The sequence below is a fragment of the Physeter macrocephalus genome, chromosome 6 (genome assembly GCF_002837175.3).
Source record: "Physeter macrocephalus isolate SW-GA chromosome 6, ASM283717v5, whole genome shotgun sequence".
In the NCBI taxonomy this organism is placed as follows: Eukaryota; Metazoa; Chordata; class Mammalia; order Artiodactyla; family Physeteridae; genus Physeter; species Physeter macrocephalus.
Window position 1 is genome coordinate 48,057,535 of NC_041219.1, and position 19,677 is coordinate 48,077,211.

The 19,677-nt window shown below is 44.0% G+C and overlaps 1 long non-coding RNA gene across 3 annotated transcripts in view; it reads right to left on the reverse strand.

The window, feature by feature from the left end:
- Positions 1-5,417: 5,417 nt before the first annotated feature.
- The window catches only part of LOC114486447 (uncharacterized), an 18,107-nt gene continuing 3,847 nt past the window's right edge, over positions 5,418-19,677 (reverse strand). The window contains exons 3-4 of one of the 3 annotated variants that reach the window (XR_008617599.1): positions 12,644-12,941; positions 5,418-5,924 (exon numbers count right to left, since the gene is read on the reverse strand). This is a non-coding gene — a long non-coding RNA (uncharacterized lncRNA). Of the gene's footprint in view, positions 5,925-9,806; positions 10,643-10,685; positions 12,942-19,677 lie in introns of those variants that run through there. The other 2 variants (XR_003680171.1, XR_003680169.2) reach the window with 2 other exon arrangements.

Below are 19,677 nucleotides of genomic sequence, written 5' to 3' on the forward strand. Positions count from 1 at the left end.
AATTACTGCATAAAATAATAACAAAAATAACAATAACAGAAATTTGTTAAGCTTTTAGAGATCCCAATAAAAAGCATTTCTTTTCCATATATGGATTATGAATGGATTGTAAAACAAGAACATACAAGAAGGCAGAGAGAAGGACAAAATTTTGCTTTCATTACCAACAAAACTAATGTTGGGAAATGTAGCTTATATCTGCAGGCAAATACATCTCATAATATTGAACCCTAGAATTAGGCCAACTTAGCCAGCCAGTCACAGGCAGTTCCAGGTCTCCACAGCTGCACCCTCACCCTCCCTTCTGCCAAGTACATGGGAACCTGCCTCTGTAAGACTTACAACTTGGAGGAAAAGAATCATATGTGTTCTTCCTGAAAACAACTCCCTCTCAAGAAAAGACAAGGCTACACATGCCTAGTTTCCGTTCCAAATTCACCCATTAGTTTAAGTCAGGCAGAGAAAGGCTAGAAGTGTCATGCTAGTGAATCTCCGTACACATAGAGGGAAACAGAAGGAGTAATGAATAAACCATACTACCTTACAATAAAGACTAATGTCAGAGAGAGAGAGGTCAAGCTAAAACACTCAACAACAACAAAAACACATAAGCTAAAAGGGAGGTGCCTGGAGTTAAAATGTTATAAGGTCCTTATATTGTTTGGAAAGAAGCTAAAGTTATTAAATTTAGACTTCAGAAAGTTAAATGTGCCTGTTAAAGTATTTCAAGGCTAAGTATTAAAAGAATAAAAACAAAGTTTACCCCTTTACAACAACAGAAGGAAAATAATGGAATGAAAAAATAAACTAATTCCCAAGGATTTAAGAAAAGAGAATTTTTTAATTTAAAAAGGAGGACAAATAGAAAACATAAAATAACACGCCATAATTAACTCTATACCAATTACAACAATAAATATGAGTGGACTAAACATTCTAGTTAAAAGACAAGGATTGTCAGATTAGATATGAAAAGAAAAATTAATAATTTGCTGTTTCCAAGAAACTCACATAAAACATTAGGTCACAGAAAAGTTGAAAGTAAAGAATACAAAAATATGTACCACACAAATATTTACCAAAAGAAAACTCTGTGTGTTAGTCAGAAAAATAGAACTTTCATTTAAAAAATTACTATAAAACCCACGAGATGTCACTTTACACTCATGAGAATGCCTACTATCAAAAAAAAAATCCAGAAAATAGAAGTGTTGGTGAGGGTGTGGACATATCGAAACCTTAGTACATTGCTTGTGATAATATAAAATGGTGCTACCATTGTGGAAAACAGTATGGCAGTTACTCAAAAAATTAATTGGAATTGCCATATGATCCAGTAGTTCCACTTCTGGGTCTATACAAAAAAACCAAACAAACCTGAAAGCAGGAATTTGAACAGATATTTGTACACCCACGTTCATAGCAGCATTATTGACAATAGTCAAAACGTAGAAGCAACCAAAGTGTCCATTAGTAAATTAATGGGTAAACAAAACGTGGTCTATACATATAATGGAATATTATTCCACCTTAGAAAGGAAGGAAATTCTGACACATGCTATAAGATGGATGAACCTGGAAGATATTCTGCTAGGTGAAATAAGCCAGACACAAAAGGACAAATACTGTATGATCCCACTACATGAGGTACCTAGAGCAGTCAAATTCACAGAGACAGAAAGTAGAATGGTGGTTCCCAGGGGCTAGAGGGAGGGAGAAAAGGGGAATTATTGTTTAATGGTGACAGAGTTTCAGTTTTGCAAGATGAAAAAGTTCTGGAGATAAATGGTGGTGATGGTTGCAGAACAATGTACTTATGTCACTGACTTGTATACTCAAAAATGATAAAAATGGTAAATTTTATGTTATGTATGTTTAACTACTAGGAAAAAAGAAAGAAAATTGCTACAGATAATGATAGTTAATTTGGGAAGTTAAATACAAAGACGGAACAATTCTAAATTTGTGTGCATCTAATAATATAGCTTCCAAATATACAAAGCAAAAACTAAAATAATTTCGAAGAGAAATTCATAAGTCAACCATCACATTTGGGAGATTCTAACATATCTTTTTCCATGATTGAATAAGCAAAGGAAAAATCAAGTAGAGAGATTCTATAGTTGAAAATAAAATTAACAAACCTGAGCTAAGGGACATATACAGAACAGTATACTCCGGAATATGCTTTCACATACACAAGCAGGAAACAGCTTCCGCTGTTTAAATATTATATTTAAAATAAGGCAGTAACAATATATATTAATATAAATAGATAGTTCTCTTTTTCATAAGGATAAAAACCCATCAACAAAATCTCCACTCCTTCATACTTAAACATTCAATACAGTTCAACTTAATGTTCTATTTGTTCAAAACTATTAAATTAAAAGAAAAACTATACTAAGGTGTTTATAAAATGTTATAATAGCTCCTTGGAGACACGGTTGACTCTAGGGCTTGGGCAGAGAAAATAGGAGATAACCCTGGAGTATCTTGTAGTGCCAGAAAGAAAGGAAGTGTTAGGGAAAAAATGCGGCATGTTGAACAAAAGAAAGAATGTGGTGTTGGATTACAACAAAAGTATAAAATAAATAGACATGAGTGCACGCTGATATAAATAAATGATTGAATACAAAACGGGGGAAGAAGAGACAAATCTTCCTTTCAGAAGAATTCCAAATAATATATGTAGATACTCCCCCCATAAAGAGGTGGCGCTTCATTTCCTAACCCCACCCCTTTGAGGATGAACTTAATGACTCTGTCCCAAAGAACAGAGCATTGGAAGAGGAAAACAGTAACTTCACAGTGGAAATGTCCGGCAGACACCACATTAAACAAGTGATCAAAGTTAACATCACAGTATTGTCATGTTGAAATCATGTACCCCTGAAATCATGGGAAAAGGAGGGCTTTTCATCTCTGTTTTGTATTCACCCCCAAAATCCCAAACACCAGTCTAAACATGAGGAAAACATCAGAGAGATTCGAATTGAGGGATATCTACAAAATACATGACCAGTACTCCTAACTGACTAAGTAATGACAAACAAGAACTATCACAGACCAGAGGAGAGCAAGAGCCCAAGACAAGTCTATGCACCATGGGATCCTTCATCGGATCCCGGCGCAGAAAAAGGATGCTAGTGGGAAAATGGGTGAAATAGGAATAAAGTCTAGAGTATAGTTAGTAGTAACGTACCAATGTTAATCTCTTAGTGGTAACAAGTGTGTCATGGTTATATAAGATGTAAGATTAGGGAAACTGGGGAAAGGGGATGAGTAAACTCTATTATCTTTGTAACTTTTCTATAAATCTAAATTTATTGCAAAATTTAAAGTTGATTTTTAAAAATTTTATAATCTAATATTGTAGTATCAACTAGTAAACTGGTTTACATCTTAAATACATGTATTGTACAAAAGAAAAATTTCCAAAACTCCACTTGGCTAATTCCATGCAAATTAATACAAGGGAAGAAGTTGGTGGGGAAAGTGAGACTAAGATAACACTGAGTTTCACAAAATACTTTTATCTAAATAAAACAACAGTCAATTCTGAATAATCTTCCAGGTAAAGCTTTCTCAATTAGCTTAGTAATCAAGCTGAATTTTTCTGTGTAAGAACTTCACTATATGTCCCAACCTGCTCTTCCTCCCCTTCCCTGTCCAGTTCACTGATGTTTAGAAATGGACATAGCTTGCCCTTTCAGAACTATCCATGCCTTTGTTTTTGCCATTTCCTCTGTCTAATGCCATTCTGCTGCCCCTTCCCCACCTACCAGGTCCTTGTGTCTCCTTCAAGGTCCAGCCTACATATTCCCTCATCAATTTATTCATGACTTGGGAGGCTTTTGCAATAATCCGGGTAGAAATGTTGATGGCTTGGGCCAAGATAATCATGGAGGTGGTGAGGAATAGCCTGTGTTCGAGCTCTCCAGAGAAACAACCAAGAAGATGTGTATAGTTCTCTGGTTGTCTAGCAGCCAGGGTTCACGAGTCCAGGAGTCAAGGGGTGGAAATGGCATCACTTACTATTACCCCCAGGGTCCTACTAGCAGAGATTTTTGCTTCCTATACCTGTGACCTATGTTCAGCTGGCTTTGAGGTCTTAGTTCCAAAGGGAGGAACCAGTAGATGCCACAATGATTCCACTGAATGGAAGTTAAGACTGCTACCCAGTCTCTGAATCAACAAGCAAATAAGGGAGTTGCTGTGCTGGCTGGGGTGACTGACCCTGATCACCAAGGGGAAACTGGGTAGTCTGGAATACAGGAGGTCACTTAGGGCATCTCTTAGTATTATCACGCCCTGTGATAAAAGCTGATGGAAAACTACGACAATCCAATTCAAGCAGGACTACTAATGGCCCAGACCCTTCAGGAATGACAGTTTGGGTCCCCCCCCACACCAGGCAAAGAACCACAACAAGCTCAGTGCTTGCTGAGGGCAAAGGAAATACAGAATGGGTAGTAGAAGAAGGTACTTAAAAATACCAATGACAGCCATGTGAAGAGTTACAGAAATGAGGACTGTAACTGTCATGAGCATTTCTTCTTTCTCCAGAGAGGGATTTACTATAAGGAAATGGCTCACACAATTATGGAGCCTGGCAAATTCAAAATCTGCAGGGTAAGCCTGCAGGCTGGAGACCCAGGGAAGAGGTGATGTTGCAACTCAAGCCCAAAGGCCACCTGCAGGCAGAATTCCCTCTTCCTTGGGGGAGGTCAATCTTTTCTCTTAAGGTCTTCAACTGATTGGATGAGGCCCACCCACATTAAGAAGGGTAATCTGCTTTATTCAAAATCAATTTATTTAAATGTTAATCTCATCTAAAAAAATGCCTTCACAGCAACATCTAGACTAGTGTTTGACCAAATACCTGGGTACCATTAGCCAAGTTGACACATTAACCATCACACGGTCAGATGGTGGATGTGCATAATTTGGAGAGCCAATGGGATGCGTCTGCTGATTATATGTGGGGCCTGAGAGAAGGACAGGTTTTCTATAAATAGAGTTGCCACATGATCCAGCAGTCCCACTCCTGGGCACACACCCAGACAAAAATATAATTCGAAAAGGTACATGCACCCCAATGTTCACAGCAGCACTATTTACAATAGCCAAGACTTGGAAACAATGTAAATGTCCACTGACAGATGAATGGATAAAAATGACGTAGTATATATATACAATGGACTATTAGCCATAAAAAAGAATGAAATAATGCCATTGGCAGCAACATGGATGGACCTAGAGATTATCATACCAAGCAAAGTAAGTCAGAAAGAGAAAGACAAATACTACATGATATCATTTATATATAGAATCTAAAATACAACACAAATGAACCTGTCTAAGAAACAGAAACAGACTCACAGACACAGAGAAGAGACTTGTGGTTGCCAAGGGGGAGAGGGTGGGGGAGGGAAGGATAGGGAGTTTGGGATTAGCAGATGCAAACTATTATATACTGAATGGATAAACAACAAGAACAGGGAACTACATTCAATAGCCTTTGAAAAACCATAATGGAAAAGAATATATATATGTATAACTGAGTCACTTTACTGTACAGCAGAAATTAACACAACATTGTAAATCAACTAAACTTCAATAACATTTTTAAAAAATAAAAAATAAATCAAGAAGGAGAGGTTTTTTCCCAAATACCTGGGGTTATGGAGATACCATTAACTGAGACGGGGAGACTGCAGGGGGCAGCAGACAAGGACGTAGAGTCAAAGATGGAGATCAGGCTTTGGGGGTCCAGGCTTTGAAATTTGACATCCAGATAGAGATGTTGTGTAAGTAACTGGATATATGGAGCTGGAGTTCAGGCGAGAGGTTCAGGCTGGAGATTGGAGTCTCATATCATCGTCTCCGTGAGGCTTTTGTAAGATTTCCCACACAGATTCCTAAATTAAAACAAGTCCTTTGTGCCCCAGTTTGGGATGCAGAAAGGAACTATAATTAAAAAACCAAGAAGGATGAAAACAGAGAGACCAGCTTTACAGAAGAAGCAGAGGGTTAACAGGCTGGATTATAAAGGTTGACAGGAACGTGCCAGCTGAAGAGATGCCAGAAGGAAAGTTAATGAATTGCCTTCGTTGAAAAGATGAGAATGACATTAAACCAGGATTGTCCTGGAAAACTGGTGATAGCTGGGCGCCTGGCATTTTGGCGAGTTGCTTTCCTGAGACGTGATTTATGAACAAGAGCCAGCACGTGATGTTGTCATGAAAAGCACACCCTCCAGAGTGATTTTTCTGGGTTTTCATTTCAGTCCCACAATTTCTTTTAACCTAGAACGAGTAATTTAACTTCTCTGCACCTCCATTCCTTCAGCTGTTAGATCAGAATCACATGGCTGCTCACTTTCTGGGCTGTTGTGAGAACTCAGTGCTATGACTGCGTGGCCCGGAGTCCGTGCTCCAGGAACATTAGCTCTGATCGTGGTTACCTGTCTCTCCCACTTCTCTCTGACTCCACGAGAGCCTTAGATTCGCTCTCACTTACCTCACCAGCTCATAGCCTAGTGTCTGGGAACAAGTATTTGTGGAGTTGAATGGAACAGAAAAGTGGCATCTTGCATAGCATTAAGGACGGGACTGTCACCACCCGGACTCACCTGTGCCCGCGAGCATCCTCTCCTCCTTCCCTCCTGCTCTCCTGGGTTAAGCACCCCCGTGTGCCCTGGGTCCCAGGCCCTCTCACCTCCTCAAGAACTGCATTCTATTATCTGTCTCTCTTCTTTATTTTCAGCCTCTTCTTAGATCATTCCGCTCTGCATTTTAACATGCTCGGGGCTCTTCTACTTTTAAAGACATTTTAAAAAATCACCCCTCCGCCCCACTGCCCTCTCTGGCTACTCCCTGATCTCTGAGCTTCAGCCCTCAGCCAAACCTCTGTAAAGTAATGTGCGGCAGCTCCGCTCCTCATTCCTCAAACCACTGCAAAGGGCTTCTACTCAGGCTTCCCTTTTCCAAAATGGCTTCCTGCAGGGTCACCAATGACCAATGATTTTGCTAGATCCAGTAGATACTGTACAATCTTCATCTTACTTAACCTTTCAGCACATTCAAGACCCCTAACCATTCCCTCTTTCTTGAAACATTAGACACCTTCCCCTAGTTTTCTTCCTATATTTCGAGTTGACCGTCCTCAGCCTCCCAGGCTGGCTCACCATCCAACTAGCCATTTTTAATACAATGGAACTCCTCAAGAACATGCCTTCCTATATACAATGGAATACTACTCAGCCATAAAAAAGAATGAAAGAGGGACTTCCCTGGTGGCACAGTGGATAAGAATCCGCCTGCCAATTCAGGGGATGCGGGTTCGAGCCCTGGTCCGGGAAGAGCCCACTTGCCGCGGAGCAACTAGGCCCATGCACCACAGCTGCTGAGCCTGTGCTCTAGAGCCCACGAGCCACAACTACTGAAGCCTGTGCACCTAGAGCCCATGCTCCGCAACAAGAGAAGCCCCTGCTCGCCCCAACTCGAGAAAGCCCACGCGCAGCAACAAAGACCCAACGCAGACAAAAATAAATAAAATTAAATCTTCAAAAAAAAAAAAGAAGAAAAAGAACTAAATAATGCCATTTGCAGCAACATGGATGGACCTAGAGATTATCATACTAAGTGAAGTAAATCAGACAAAGACAAGTATCATATGATACCAGTTATATGTGGAATCTAATAAAAATGATACAAATGAACTTATTTACAAAACAGAAACCGACTCAGATCTTGCAATCAAACTTATGGTTACCAAAGGGGGGAAACATGGGGGGCCGTGATAAATTATGTCCCAGGGGACTGGGATTAACATATACCCACTAGTATATATAAAATAGATATAAAAAATAGATATAAAAAAAACCAGGGGACTGGGATTAACATATACCCACCAGTATATATAAAATAGATAACTAATAAGAACCTACTGTATAGCACAGGGGACTCTACTTAATACTCTGTAATGGCCTATATGGGAAAAGAATCTAAAAAAGACTGGATATATGTACATGTATAACTGATTCACTTTGCTGCACACCTGAAACTAACACAACAGTGTAAGTCAACTAGACTCAAAAAATTTTTTAAATAATAAACAATTAGCTATAGGAAAAAAAGAAGAACATGCCTTCTCACTCTAAATTCCACCCCTAGTCAATTTCATCCACTCACAAGGCTTCAATACCTCCTTCAACACTTATAATTCCCAGTTCAAACCTCTTGTTTGAACGTCAGGCCCACGTGGACGTATCACAAGCACCTCAGACGAATATATTCAAAACCGGACTCACTGTCTCCACTCCTCCCCAGACCCAGACCCCCTCTCACATTCCCTCTCTCATAAGCAGGGAAGGGGGGGGTCATCCTTGACTTTCCTGCCATGCGACGCCTATAATTCTATCAATCCTCGCATGGTGCCACTTCTCATCCTCAGGCTCCCCTTCCCTCCGTCGTCCTTGCTGGGAGAATGAAGCACTGACCACGCGGCTCCACTGTGACAGGAGGGCTGGGGGCCCCAGTCCAGGCCTCCCTTGGACCCCGCCCTCTGCGCCTCTTGCCTCTGCTGATTCTACTCTGTGTCCTTTTGTGGTAATAAACTGTGACCGTGCGTTTAAGAGCTTTTCTGAGTTGGCAAATCCTTCTGGAGAATCTTGAACCTGAAAGTAGTCTTGGGGACCTCCGCACACCAACAAATAATCAAATGTTAACAACCATTATAGTCGTAGATGCGAAAGAAATGAAAACGGGAGAGCTGTTTTGTTTCTTGTAAGACTAGATGCATATCCCCAAACCTGGACTGTGCTGATAGTTGTCTTTGGGGTGGGGCGGGGGGGGTGGTGGTAGAAGGAGTAGTTGGTGACTAGAAGCTATTGGGAAGTGACTTTCACATGCTGAAGATGACAACTTTGGAGCTGAAGGCACCTTGCAGAGAGCATCCAGTTCAAAGTCCCTCTCTTGGCAGAAAAGGTGATAGAAGGGAGCCCAGGGGTATAAAATGAGTTGACCCAGGACACAAAGCTGGTTCAAATAAATCCAGTGCTCATTGATCATTAGGTGCCAGGCACTCGGCCCGATGCTGAGGAAACTGATTCCCTGGGTTCAAGTAACGCACGCAAGAGGCTTGGGTGGGGCAAGGAGTGCAGGACGCCGAAGTCACGTCTGGCCACTCCGGCAGAAGCTGAATGAGAGCTGTCCGCACGCACAGTGGTCCTCAGGCCTTTGCTGCTGCCGGCCTGCCACATCCAGGCACTGTGCAAAGCAGAAGAGGAGGGAGGCCAACTCCCCAGTGTGCGCTAGGGGTACAGCGGGGATAGTGGGGGGAGGCAGGGAGGCGACTTCAGAAGAGACATTCACAGCGACCAGGAAGCTGCCCCTGGGGCCCTGGCCTCCCCCAGCCCAGTTCTCCTAAATTTGCATATTTTGGAGAAGACGGTTTGGTTACTACTGGAGCAGAGAAAACTTCTATATCGATACAAGGTGAGTGTGCTTACGCTTAAGGGCCTCATCACCCGAATGAATAGGACAGTGACTTCTTTTTTTTTTTAAGATTTTTTTGATGTGGATCATTTTTAAAGTCTTTACTGAATTTGTTACAATATTGCTTCTGTTTTATGTTTTGGTTTTTTGGCCCTGAGCCATGTGGGATCATAGCTCCCCGACCAGGGATCAAACCTGCACCCCCTGCGTTGGAAGGCAAAGTCTTATCCACTGGACCACCAGGGAAGACCCGACAGTGACTTCTAAAGAGATGACGACCAGGGATCAAACCTGCACCCCCTGCGTTGGAAGGCAAAGTCTTATCCACTGGACCACCAGGGAAGACCCGACAGTGACTTCTAAAGAGATGAGAGAACCACTGAGGCCGTGAACCGGGCAAAAACCAACCGCATTTAAAACCCAAGGGCGCTGGGAGCTCCATCAGTCAGGGATCACGCTCGCTGGTGCCGTCCACCTGCGGCAGGGCGCGTGCGCATTTCTTGCAGGTAGAATCAGGTGACAGAGGAGTGCAGGTCAGGTCCGCCCTCCACACACACAGGTACCCAAGGTGGTTTGCAAGCAGGTCGCTGGCTCGCTTTGCTTTTGGCTCTGGCTCACAGGGTCGGTAATTAGCGAGACTGTGACTGGAGTCCCACGAACGGGGACCTGGGGCAGAGGATAAGGTTGCTGAACAAGCAGAAATCGCTGCCCTTTCCCCTGGAGTCTAGGGTCTTCCCCAGAGCTCTGTGGGGTGGCGGGACGAGGCGGCGCTGGAGGAGAAGGGGGAGTACCTGCCGGGACCCGGCCAGTGTGGTCCCCCTCGCTTGCCTGTTCTGGGTCCTCCTCTAGGGCTCCTCCTTTCAAGGCCTCTGTATAGTGTCCTGGGGGTGCAGGGACAAAGCTCCACAGGCTGGAGGGTTTGCACAAATGGACACTTATTCTCTCACAGTCTGGAGGCCAGAATCCGAGATCAAGGTGTGCACAGGGCAGGTTCCTTCTGCGGGCTCCGAGGGAGACAGTTCCAGGCCTCTCCCCTGGTTTCTGGGGGTTTGCTGGCCATCTGGGGTGTTCATTGGCTTGAAGACTTATCACCCCGATCTCTGCTCCATCTTCACGCGGCCTTTCTTTTCGCTGTGTACCTGTGTCCAAATTTCCTCTCTTTATATGGACGCCAGTCGTGTTGGATTAGGGGCTCACCCTACTCCAGTGTGACTGCATCGTAACTAATTACATCTGCGGTGACCCTATTCCCAAATAAGGTCACATTTGGAGTTTCTGGGGGTTAGGACTTCAACATGAACTTTCAGGAGACATGATTCAAAGCTCCCTGTTAGGAGTTTTTATGTCCCCCAACCGGCCAATCAGACCTCCCCTCACTGGTCCAGAGGGGTAGACTTCTGCTCTTCCCCCAGGAGGGGGTCCTGAAAGCTGCCTATCACTCACCGCTCCCTTCTCTCATTGGCAGGACCAGCAACGAGAGGACAGAGGACACTGGGCCTCATTTACCCGATGACGTTAATTCCTTCTCCCTCAGACTGCCGCTCTCCCTGCGCCGAACAACTCAGACCACGCTGTTCTGGGTGCTGCCCCTCTGCCTGTGATGGGGGTGTTAGGGTTAGGGTGGGAGGTGGGTCCATCAGCTCCAGTCCAGCGGCACCTGGAACTCTGCTCTTCCCAGGCTATTGGGCACTTGTGTGGCCCATTAATAAAGCTGATACATACCTTGGTTTTCAGTGGCTCCTTGTGAATCTGTTTCTTAGTTGGTTAGAATCTGACACATTTATTACTCAGTATATATTTAATGAATGGATAAGCCTTGCTTTGAATACAAATGAGTGTCCGTGCGTGCATGAGATTGCAGGGAAGCGGGCAGAGGAGAAAAGGGAGGCAGGAAGGAGGGGAAGGAGAAGAGAGGGAACACTAAGTATTTACCCCACACCTGGGATCCCCAGGAACCTGCAGGGCCTTAGAAATCACCTGCCTTATGGCTTTAGACACCAAGACTTTAAACTGTGATCATAACACCCTCATCATGGCAGGCCTCCCTGGCCTTAGGAGCTGCAGGGGTCTCACTCAAAAATGACCACATTTCCTCAACCTTGAGGGTCAGAATCGCCCAGCACCTCCCATCTTCTCCTCCCTCCCATCAAGGTCAGCAATGCTGTCATAAACCAAGGACTGCTGTCTTTTTGCACCTTCTCTTTCGTAGTGAACTAAATCTACCCCATCACACACACACATCTCTCAGAATCGGAAGAAGAAAATAATCCTAAATAATCACTCCTAAAAGGAGTGTGAAAGCACTTTTTAAACTTTCTTTATAAATCACATTCCTTTTAGAGGGAGCCTCAGATACCTCCTGAGAGAGTGGGATATAAAGTAACTCAAGCAAAACTTTTTAATAACGGATTCTCCCAAATTTTTCTGAGGAAAGAAATGAGTATTTGTGAACAGTGTACAAAATGCCCAGAAATATGCTGGAGCCCTTTGTCTCGATGATATGTGATCTCCCCAGCAACTCTTGGAAGCGGACAGTGGTGCCCCATTTAAGAGCTGGATAAAATAATAAAAAGGGACTTGGGGAGATTAAGTGACTTCACTGTCAAGTGATAAAGTTGGAATTTGGGCTTAGCTCTGCCTGATGTTTTCAAGTACATTGGGCTTTTCCCACTCTAGGAAAATTTCCTCAGCCCCAATTTCCAGGCAGACTCTGGTTAATAAATGTGTGTCACAGAAAGTCCTGGCCAAGACCACGAAGAGAAAAGCAGGGGTGTCGTTATATCAGCTCCACCTTCTCTGCCCCAGGCTTCACAAAGAAGATGGTTTAATATGAGCTTAACGCTTTCGTCGAGAGTTATTCTACAGGAATGCAGGAAAGGTAAGGGCTGTCCATCCTTCACGTATCTGGTATAGAATGGTCCTCAGTGTCTCCTGCCCCCTCCAACGTAACATCCTCACTGAGAGAAAATTAAGGCCAAATGATTCTGGCCCAACATGAGTTTAGTGTCAAAGGAAGAGGACTTCATTATATGAGACTCATGCTGACACATACTCATAATAACAGGACAGAGTCCAGGCTGCAGAAACAGAGAGACTCTAACATAAAGGACAGTGTCTTAAAGAAAAGCTGATTGCCTTACCACATAACAGTCCCAAGGTCCAGATGGTGAGCCAGGCCCTTTCCAGCTTGTTGCTGTGCTGGCCGCGGGCACCGTCTTCCTCCCGAGGTCAAAGCTGGGTGGTGAGCACATTCACGTTCCAGCTTGCAAGGAGGGAAAAGAGCTCCATTCCGGGCTGGGGCTCGTTGTCTATGTGGGAGATGACCTAGAAGTTGCACCATCGTCTCCGCGTGCATCCCTGCATTTGGGCACAAGGCCACACCAGCAACAAAGGAGACGGGCAGGGCCATCTCTCACCGAGCCCCACGGCAGTCCATTCCTGCGGAAGACAGGGGAGCAGATTGTGGTGGCCAGCTAGCAAACTCTGCCGTGGTAACAATCACAGCCCGCAGCTGTGCTCGGCTTCACAGTTGTTAGTGCTTTCATACCCACCACTTCGTGTAATCGAGCAATGAACCTTTGAGTAGGTAACATGTACCTCATGTTATGCATGAGAAGATGGGGCCAAAGGGTTAAGGGACTGGGGTAAGGTCTAACCGTAGAGTTTTAAAAGCACGATGAGAATGGACCCATATGGTAGAGTCGAAAAGCAAAGCCTGTTCAGTTTGTTTTAGCCACATTTATTCTGCAATTAATAAGAACCACAGAACTGAGAAACAGGAAGAGAGGGTGGATCCGTGGCCTCAAAGGCTTCATGGCAGCTGGGAGAGTGAAACAGTATTCTCAGTACCATGTGGTCATGAGGACAGCAGGACAGAAAGACGGACAGTGACATCCAAGGACAGAGAGGATCATTAGGACATAGCAAAGACATTGGTGATTTCTGGAGAGTAACAAAAACTAAATGATTTTCCTACCATGAGTGGGAAAAACAGTAACTCTAAAAGTCTGCAGTTGAAAATGGAGAAGGGTGTTCACTGAGGAAAACTAAGGTACTCAGAAGGAATTACGGCTCTCTTATGCCCTGGCCTTATATTCTCCCATCCCACCTTTTATTCCAGCCAGTGCTGGTATATCCTGCAGGTGTACCCTGATGCATGTGTACCTGGATGTGTGTGTACCCCGATGCAGGTGTACCTGGATGTGTGTGTACCCCGATGCAGGTGTACCTGGATGTGTGTGTACCCCGATGCTCCTGGCCACACTTCTGACCCAGGCATCTCTGGCATTCTGCCCCAGGGTTGCCCTGACACTACAGTGCAGGACACCTGCAAGAATCTGCCCAAAATTCATGCATCCACAGGCAAGAAAGCCTTGGCCGTGGAACGCAGCACCAGCAGACAACTGCTCCCTCTCTGTCCCAGGTAGCACCGTCTGAGGCACATTCTACACACTGCTAGGTGGTACCGGAGGACCAAGCCTGTGATGGTTAATTTTATATGTCAGTTTGGAGGGCTTTTTTGGATGAGATCAACATTAAAATGGTGAACTTTGGGTAAAGCAGAGCGCCCTCCATAGTATGGGTGGGCCTCATCCAATCAGTTGAAGCCTTGAAGGGAACAGAGACTGAACTCCCTGAAGCAGAAGGAGTTCTCCAGCAGGACGTCTTCAGACTTTGTCTGTACCATCAGCCCTCTGGGGTCTCGAGCCTGCCGGCCAACACCGCAGGTTTTGGACTTCCCAGCCTCCATAATCGCACAAGCCAATTCCTTATACTAAATCTCTTGGTTCTACTTCTCTGGAGAACCCTGATTAAGACAGAGCCCCAGCACCAGCTTGAGAATGCACTCTTGTATTGGTTTTCCTCTTTCACTTTTATACTCCCCCAGTCTCTGGAATCACTCACTTTCCCAAATCAATTAGGTATGTGCATGCCCCTGTCCAGGCTTGCTTTCAGGGGGCTCCTCAGCCGGGATACAATGTTTGCATATGTATTCCTGAGGGTAATCAGTATACAAGCACATTCATAGCTCAAAGACAGCCTTACGTGTTTGCTATTTCCCAGCATCCCAAGACCTAGAACCCTGGCTGGGATGCTGAAGTGTGTTGGAACAAATGCTGCCAGCGCTTCCCACCTCCCCAAGGAGACTGTGCTGCCTCCACCAAAGCACAATATCTTTTTGTATGCCCCACGTTGCTTAGCATTTGAGAAGTTTGCAAAAGATGCTTGCTGCACTGGATTGAATATTGTATTTTAAAATTTGCCTACGTGTTGTCATGATGTAGATACACTGTGGACCTGTTACTGTTCACGTTATATTATTTGATGAATCCAAATACAAAGGATTCGGCTGAGAACTTCAGCTCTAGTGTCACGTGGGCATGGATTCAAGCCTCCGTTCCTCCGCTAACTGGCTGTGGCACAGCATAATCTCTCTATAAAGAAATATACGTAAACTTTTCTGCTGAGAGAAATAAATGTCCACCTATAATTACCTTCCCAGCTAAATGTCGATACAACAATGAGGAAGAGAAGAGGTTTGTTTTTTTCTGAAGAGCCTAAAAGAATACCACTATAAAGATTTTCACTGAAAGAAATACTATGGGATTTATTTCAGAAAGAAAAGATTTGAAAAAGAGATGTAAGAAAAAATGGTAAACAAAGTAATTGGTAACTAACTATGTGGCAACTCTAAATCAGTACCGACTGTTTAAAAACAACAGCAGTAGTAAATAATTTCAAGAATATAAAAATGAGCTGTAAGTAAAATGATGGACAATAATGATATATAAGACAGGAGTGGGTATGTATTTGGATTAAAGCATTTAAAAGTCTTGGATTTGGACTTCCCTGGTGGCGCAGTGGTTAAGAATTCGCCTGCCGATGCAGGGGACATGGGTTCGAGCCCTGGTCTGGGAAGATCCCACATGACGCAGAGCAACTAAGTCCGCGCGCCACAACTACTGAGCCTGCGCTCTACAGCCCATGAGCCACAACTACTGAGCCTGCGTGCTGCAACTACTGAAGCCTGCAACTACTGAAGCCTAGAGCCCGTGCCCTGCAAGAAGAGAAGCCACTGCAGTCGGAAGCCTGCACACCACAACGCGGAGTAGCCCCTGCTCGCCGCAACTAGAGAAAGCCCATGTGCAGCAATGAAGACCCAACACAGCCAAAAATAAATAAATAAAATAAATAAATTTTTTTAAAAAGAGACCCCAGAGAGAGATCTCTTTCCTTCTTTCTCTTGCTCTCTCTCCCTCTGCAGCACACCACACACCAAGGAAATGCCATGTGAGGACTTAGTGAGAAGGCGGCCATCTACAAGCCTCAAGAGACTTCTCAACTGGAACCCTGCTAGGGCTTGCTCCGGGATTTCCAACCTCCAGAATTGTGAGAAAATAAATGTCTGTAATTTAAGCCACCCAGCTCATTTTGTCACGGCAGCCTGAGCAGACTAGTACACCACGTTTGGCTCTAGAGAGATGACGATGAATCAGACAAAGCCCTATGCTTTAGGAGCACACTGTCTACCAAGAAGAGACATCTCATGAAAATACAACACGGTGAGTGCTTTCACCTCGGCCTGGGAGATCTGAAAGGCTCCATAGAGCACACATTTGAGCCAGGTTTTCAAAGAGGCCCGACCAGGAGAAGAAACAGCAGTCCAGGCAGAGAGAAGCCCCAGCAAGGTCCGAGAGACTTTAAAAGGCAGATGTATTTGGTGAACACTGAGAGGCTAGGGGGTATAGAGAGCATGACAGGGAACAATGGAAGAGGCTGAAAAGATAGACGGGGGCAAGATGTGAAGGTCCCTGAGGGCCAAAACCAAAGACTTTAAATTTCAATATAAGAAAATATTTATGAAACAATATATTCATTTACTAGTGCTGCCGTCACAGAACACTGCAGTCTGGTTAGCTTAAGGAACAGAACTTTCTCAGAGTTCTGGAGGCTAGGAATCCAAAGTCAAGGTGTTGGTAGGGCTGGCTCTTCTGAGGCCTCTCTCCTTGGCTTACAGACGGCCACCTTCACACGGTCTTCCCTCCGTACATGCTTCTGTGTCCAAATTTCCTCTTCTAAAGACGTCATTCATATTGGATTAGGGCCCAGCCTAATGACCTCATTTTAACTTAATTAATTCCCTAAAGACCCCGTCTCCAAATATGGCCACATTCTGAGTCACGGGGGCCAGGACTTTACCATCTGAATGCGGGGGGCACCACCAGGCCCATCATAAACAACTATCATATGTACAATACAAGTAAGTTTAAGACATTGCCCACCAGGAAAGTGATTCTTTTTACGCCATTTGTTCATGTCCTCCCCCCAATGGACTCCCAGGTTTTGAAAGAGTTCACCTGCCAAACTACATTTATCAACTTATAAATCCCTCATTTTTAAAAATCAAAGACAATACGTCAGTCAACTCTGATCAGCAGGCAACATCTAGAATTACCATCTTAAGCTGATAAAATCTCAACCAAGAGAAAAATTTGACATCTTAATTAAACTGTGAAGACTCATTGTGGGGCAGATATGTGACTACTGTTAAACTTTTTGAAGCATAACACTTGCTGAAGTGTATCCTCCTATGTACACAGACATGCCGAGTATGTCTCTATCATAGCACTCTCATACTGTACTGAAATTCCGGTGGTTATGTGCCAGTATCTCCCTCCAGCTTCTGAATCCCCTGTAAATAGGGACCGTGTCTCATTTATTTTCACATCTCTAGCTACGCCCCTGTGTGAAACTGTACTAAACCCATTCCCACACCTCTAAGATCCCTAGAGAGCAGAGGGCCACAGAGCTGGGAACCAATGTTCCAGGATCTTACTCGTACACAGGAAGATCACACATTCATGTTCATATGCACACACAAACTCCCAGGTTAAATGCCAAGACGATGCAGATGGAGATGCCAAGGAAGCATGATATTGATAGTGCTGTGGGATTCTGAGGACGGGTCCTGCAAAAGCTGGTGCCCTCAGGGATGACTTACTAGAGAAGGTGAGATGAGGTCTGAAAGAATAAAGGAGAATTTGGAAAAGCAGGGAAGAGGCGAGAAGCATTCAGGGGAGGAAATAAGAGGAAATACAGGGATTGAAAGATGTTTTATGGTTTTCAGTAATTAAATTTTTAAAATTAAAGTTTAATATACAGAGAAAAGTTTACAGATCATACGGGTACAACTTGATGAATTATCAGAAAGTTAATATATCTACATAACCCCCCTCCAGATCAAGAAATAGAATACTGTTCTCTGTTATCTTTTTATATCTTTAAATGTTGATCCATGGCATGTTTTATCCGTTTGAAAATATAAGCGTCAATGAAAAACAAACAAAAACATAACGGGGGGATATATTCTGTCTCCTAGGCCCAGGTGAATAATGGCCACCCAGAGATACAAAGTCTTATCCCCAGGAATTTTAAAACGTGACTTTACCTAGAAAAGAGGTCTTTGCAGATGTGAGTAAATTAAGGATTTGGAGATGAAGATAATCCAGGCGGACTATCTGGGTGGGTCCTAAAAGCCACTGCAAGTGTGCTTACAAGAGAGAAGAAAAGGACGTTAGCACAGACGCACAGAGGAGGTGATGTGAAGACAGAGGCAGAGATTGGAGTGACGCAGCCACAAGCTCAGGAGTGTTGGGAGAATGACCAGAAACTGGCAGAGGCAAGGAATGGATTCTCCCCCAGAGCCCCAGCGGGAATTTGTTACTGTAAGCCTAGGAGACTATTGTAAGGGTGAAGTAGTAATAGAATACCAATTTATTATTTTATAATTGTTTTGAATTTCTTATTAATCTGGCTTGAATATTTTAGCTAGGGCCCTCTCTTTCCCAGTATCGAGGCACCTGGGAAATGTAATTGCTAATGTTTCTGATGTGGATTATCTTGCTGTATAAGGGCTCTGTGCTCAAGGAAATGTGTGAAAATCTAAGCTAAATGCTTTTCAATAACTTTGTATCACAACTTCTCAGATCCTTTTATTAAGGAATCATATTTGATAATGTGCTGGTGAAGCTCCAAGATTGTGGAGATAACATATCCCAAACTTACTGGACCATGGAATTCTCATACTCTAGAGCATTTCTCAGCAGTGGTAGTCCATAGGGCATTCGTCGGTAAACGCTGAAGGGCAGCAAAGAAAGGACAGCCTTGCGGAATTTCACCTGGACCAGGAAGCGGCCTCATGGTGAAGCACCCCCGCCCCACTAAACAGGTCATTCCTGTGGGAACCAGAATGATTGTCCTCCAGGTTCCTCACTTCTTCACCTGGACAGAGATGAATTCACATGGCAAAATTTTCTTCTCCAAACCCAGCTTATCTGGTTTTCGCCACTAACAAAACCTTCTTTCGATGAATTATTTTCTTAAATTTATTCTTATCATCAATTAGGCCAAATAGTTTTCCCTAATCAAGGAGACTTTATCCGGTGGCTGTATGAGTTTCCTGAGGCTGATGTAACAAAGTACCACAAAAAGTGTGGCTTAAAACAAGAGAAATCTATTCTCTTGCAGTTCTGGAGGCCATTGATCCAAACTCTAGCAAAGGCCACACTCTCTCCAAAGACTCTAGGGGAGAATCCTGACTTGCCTCTATAGCATCCGGTGGCTCCAGGCGGTCCTTGGCTTGTGGCTACATCACTCCATTCTCTTCCTCCATCTTCACATGGCCCTCTTCTCTTCCTCCCTCTGATAAAAACGCCTATCGTGGCATTTAAGGCCTACCCGGAAAATCCAGGAGTACCTCATCTCAAGGTCCTTAATAATATCTGCAAAGGCCCTTTTTCCACGTAAGGTCACATTCACAGGTTTCAGGGGTTCGAACACAGACATAACTTTGGAGGGGCCTTTTCAACCTACTATAACCCTGAAAGAGATATATTAGTGTCAGTCTGTCACCAAAATCATCCTGGGTAGGTTAATAACAGAAGTTTAGACCTGCAAAGTTGAAGGCCAGATCTTGGACAATAAATTCATCTAACAAAACCCTTGTGCCTTACCATGAACCATCCCCATTGCCTCTTTCATTCAACACATCAGGAGACGGCATTATTATTTCCATTTTAGAGGTTCATAAACTGAGGTTCAAAACATTTAAGCAGGGCTTCCCTGGTGGCGCAGTGGTTGAGAGTCCGCCTGCCGATGCAGGGGACACGGGTTC